Below are 5,189 nucleotides of genomic sequence, written 5' to 3'. Positions count from 1 at the left end.
ACGAAGTAGTTTATTCGCGGCTAGTGTGACAGATTTCGACCACGCCCTACCGATATGGTACCCTCTTGTTCACTACTCTTGGATCCACACGGATCGAAATTTACCGGCTTTGATCTGCACGCGGCGACTTTTCCGGCGCCACATGCTTCCGTCGCGTTTTCGTTGAATGCCTTTAATAAGGGCGCCCACAAATTGAGATATCACTAGTTAGAAGAAATATTGGATTATCAGATATATAGTATTTATACAAAAAATAATCTTGCAACTTCAACCAAAATTACATGTGTGTAAAATCTAACTGAGATAAATAAATAATTAGCTAATACTGTAATATGTATATGTATCGCATCTAATCTACCTGATAGAAGCAGAATTTCCAAATTCTATACGTAACAGTCAAAATTTTAACATATACAAAAATTAACGACACATTTTGGTTGTCAAGAAATATCAAGAAATCTGTCTGTATCAGTAAAAAATTTTTTTGGATGTCTAATTAAGGAAGTCATTGTAAATAAAAAGATTGGACAGAAAGTGTAACATCTATGAATTGTATAATTTTATTTTTTATTTATCTTAAAATTTTGTCACAAAATAATCATTTAACATTTAAGATTTTAAATTATACAGAATAAAAAGAGAGAGATAAGAGAGAGAGAGAGAGAGAGAGAGAGAGAGAGAGAGAGAGAGAGAGGGGGGGGGTAGAGAAGAGAAAGTGTTGCTTTAAGTAAATATTGAAATTTATATGATTTCGAAATTTAGATTTTAATACACAAAAAGTCGATAAAAAAATATTCTACAAGTTTATTCGCGACGATACAAATTGGATTCACTGTAATTTTTCTTTTAATTATTTCATACTTATGCTAAATATATATTTTTCACTTGTATAACGTTTTACATAATTGTTATCATAAATATCTATCGAATGAGAAGTTTAAAAATATTTTTAAACATTATTCTTTCAGATAAAGAATTTTTTAGAGGATTTTAGATCCGGACCGTGTTTTTTTTCATGTTTTTTTTTCCCAAATCGCGGAGTGGTTGTTTATCTTGTTTTGACCAAGTCGCGCGATGTTGGTGGCCCAGTTTCCGGGGAGCTAGCAAATTGACTTTTGCCAGTTCAATGAAAACGGCAGCCGGGCCTTTGAAAGCGCGCCGCGCAACTTCTGAGACGCCGACGCTCCGAATAAGCTCTCGAAACTTTACATTTCTTCGTCGTGCTCCCTTTTCGCCGCTCTCCGTTCGATCTCGCGGCGCGGAGCTCATCGATCTCCCTCGGCGCGGCCGAGGAAATCCTCTCGTTCTCTCTTGGCCCCGTCTCGTCGCGTCGAGGGACGCTTCGAGGAGGTCGCAAGGACGAAGGACTCGAGGAAAATCGAAAAGCACAAAGATGAAGGCACTGCGTTTGATGCGGGCGCGCATATTCCGCCACGCTCGCGAGAAAAGAAAATGTGCACCGTAAAGAAAGACAAGAGAAAAGAGAGAAAGAGAGAGAGAGAGGGGGGGGGGAAGAGAAAGAGACGAGAAAAAAAAGAAAAAAATAAAACAGACGAGAGTGGAGGAAAGCAGAAACGCACAAAGGCGCGCGCGAGAGACGGTGGGGGACTTAAAAATGATATCCACCGTGAGACAAAGTGAAGGTAGCTCCGGCGCAAAGAAAGCCAGAAATGAAAATGGAAATGCCGACAGCTATGACGATGCAAATCGCGTAGGGACGCCGGAACAAGAACGTGGCGAACGCGCAAGCAGAGAATAGATGATCCATGCTGCTCAGCATAATTGGCGCACCTAAGAGTTTTACGAATATTCTCCTATTAGCGGCTAGTTTCTCAGTAATCTAAAAAATCAGATGCCATTAAATTCAACTTTGGGCCTATAAGAAACAATAAAGAGGTCGTATCAATGTATCGGTGTTATCCCCAAAAAGTTTCGTAAATTAATAAGAATACTATTAATGTAAAATTTTCAGTTTCAGTAAGGTAAAACTATTTTATCGCGAATACAAAACAGAGGTACGCATGGGAGTGACTGAAACGACGGACAATCGTTTCTCTTTCAATAAATAAAAATCGGCAGCATTAAAAAAACAGAGTTAACGATCCTTTGCAGGGGGTTTACGGAGCCAAAACTACGCGAGCTCGGGCGATCTCGGACGAAATCTCGAAAAAGGGAGGAAATCAAGAAACGCAATCTATCGCGGTCCGACGCAAAAAAAAAAGAAAAGAAAAAAAGGCGGAACGTGCGACGACGTGAAAGGGTCGGAAGATAGAAGAGCGGAGCCCGAGTCTCCAAATTACAAATCCTCCGAAAAAGCCGGGCGCGAGGTACACAAAGACATTTAGCGCCGGGCTGAATGCATCTCACGGCGCAAACGATGCGCCACCGCCGCGCACCGCACCGCACGGCCCGGCTATATACGTGTGGCACGCAGGTGGGTCACAGGCGTGGGTGTACATTACAATCAAATCCCCGAAAAAGGGGGGAAAAGAATTAAAAAAGCTATCTGCCGCGAGATAATAAAAACGAAGACGAGAGCAACGTGCACGAGCGCGCGCGCGCGTGCGGAGGAAAAGGGGCGCCGCGCGACGAGAGAAAAAGAAAGAGAGAGGAAGGGAGGGGGAGAGAGAGAGAGAGAGAGAGAGAGAGAGAGAGAGAGAGAGAGAGAGAGAAAACGGAAGAACGCTCGATAGAACGAGAGAGGAGAGAGAAGCGAAAGAGAGACGGTGGCAGAGGTGGATATGGGATGAAGGGCGCGAGGGGTGGGGGGTGGAGGAAGAACGACGACGACGACGACGACGACGATGACGAGGACAGGGGATGGCGAGCGGGATCCCACGCCATATCCCACCCAGCGCGCGTATTGGTGACTGGGATGAAGCGTGTGCGTGGTCGGAAAAGCGCTACACGCTGGTAGCCCCGGAAAGAAAATCGCTCGCAGGCTATTTTCTGGAGGAATTTTTATTGGTACGCGCGCCATGTTGGCGGCGGCGGTGGGGTCGCCGCGGGCATCCCGACGATCCCCGCGATTGGCCGTCGCCCGGGCGACGTACCCTCCGTCGGGCCAATCCAGCGCGTCCGCCAGGCTCCTCGCACCCTTGCATCTCCGGGGGTAGCGGCGGCGGTGGCGGCGGCGGCGGCGGTGGCAGCGGCGCGCGGGGGCAGAGATCGGGGCCGGGGTGCGCGCGGATGGTGGCGACCGGTTACGAGCAACAAACCCCTACCACGGTGCGACGACGACGGCCGAGAGGCAAGCTGGCTGGCAGGCAGGCAGGCAGGCAGGCAGGCAGGCAACCCCCTCGTACGCGTACTTTGCTCACTCACCCCCGCGCGGAGTCACCGGGATAACTGCATTTCGCGGACAGAATCCCACAAGAACTCACGGCGAGCGGTCGCCCCCTCTGACTCGCTCTCCGCTCTTGTCGTCTCCGGGTTTTCCCACCGCGTTGTCCTTCGCAGGAAGGAAGGAAAGAAGGAAGAAAGGAAGGACGGAAGGGCGCGTCGTGCACGTCGTCTTCGTCGTCGCCGTCGGGATTGTCATCGTCCTCGTCGCCGTTTGTCGTCGTCCCGCGGTGCGCGCCATTTCCTCATACCGAGCCATTTCTCCTCAATTACTTCGATATTCCAATTTTCAAGGCCAGCTGATCGCGGACGCGCGTCGACGAAACGAGCCCTGCTCCCTCCTCCCCCTCACGGGGATCCTTCTAATTGGATCGACGAGATAATCAGATTTAAACCGCGGCCGAATTTCTGATTCGTGTCGATCACCCTCCGCGATTCACGAACCCTGGAAACGATATCGAGGATTTGTTTTAATTATCCAAGTGTACGTGTCACATCCGCGGAGGAGCAATACCGAAAGGACTTTCGAGTCAACGGACGGTCAACGAGGAAGAGCGTGTCTTCGTTTTTTTTACACGTGTGTCTTCGAGTTGGATTTCTCAACTGAACAGTTCTTGAAGAGAGCGACGCCGACATCTTTTAAAAAGGGACAGCATAAAGAGAAGAATCGCGTTCTCCGAGTGAAGACTGAAGAAACGCGTGTCTATCTTTATCGAAAGTGCATCAGAACTACAGTTGTTTAGAAAGTTGTTTACATATATTTGAAGTATATATCCGGACTAATTATTTCCTGTTAGTAATCTCCGGCCGTAAATGTCCATTCGGTTAGATGCGAAATGGACCGCCAGTTGGATCTCGACTAAGTTGTTATTAGCGGATAAGAATAACTGTTGTGAGAATCCACTGCTGCCTGTAAATTTCTATGAAGATTAATTGCATCGTGTCTAAATTATTTAATATTGATTATTAAATCACTAACACATATATTTCTAACGATCAAAGATCGACTGAAGTCGCGCCAGCAATTGGAGTACGGACTAATTGATCTAACGCTAAATCGATAAGCAATATTTTTCGTAACTATTCGAATTTCTTCAAATTAGTCGACGAATAGACTTGTCACAAGACTAATTATAGTTCAAGACGAGTATCAAGTTCAAATTAGGACAGCGACAGTGATATCGAAAGTGCGCAACGCATAAGTGTTCCGAGGAGAATGTTTACGAAGAAGGAGGTATTTAGAGCTTAATCGGATTCTATTCTCCTAAACGTACAATATCGCAAAGAAGATATATTCTAACGAATCGTCTCAACGAGTTTGAAGGGTGAATTGCTTTCGAGAACTCGAGGGTGGTGAACGGCGAGAAACTTTTTCGCTCTCGACTCAGCCATTCGTTAAAGTCACCGTCGCTGTGAAGAATAACGAGCCTCTCTGAGATAACCGTCGGGGCTTTTTTGACGCAATTCCGACGCTCCCTCGGCGCGTCGGTGCTTGGGGGAGAATAACATAGTGCGAATCCATAGGGCGAACGCGGCGCGCCCTCATCGCAGACTCGCGACTTGGAAGATGTCTTCGTAGGTGGCCGAGTGCTCGCTCAGGTGCTACCAGCTACGCGCTACCTTGACCAGGTAACCCCGGCATCACCCTGGCTAACGATCTGTCCGGAGGTACCGGGGGTCCCGGTGCGGGCGGCGTCGGTTCCGTCGGTGGTACCTCCGTCGGCGGCGGCGGCGGCGGCAGCGGCGGTGGCGGCGGTTCGTCCCTGCCGACGACCGCCCTTAGCCTTGACCACCAGCAGTTTAACATATTCCCGGCGATCTTCAGCCGTCAGCTCAACTTCTCCGCG

Source organism: Monomorium pharaonis, chromosome 2 (assembly GCF_013373865.1).
Source record: "Monomorium pharaonis isolate MP-MQ-018 chromosome 2, ASM1337386v2, whole genome shotgun sequence".
NCBI lineage: Eukaryota > Metazoa > Arthropoda > Insecta > Hymenoptera > Formicidae > Monomorium > Monomorium pharaonis.
The sequence above is the reverse complement of the archived record's forward strand: the minus strand, read 5'-3'. Positions refer to the sequence as shown.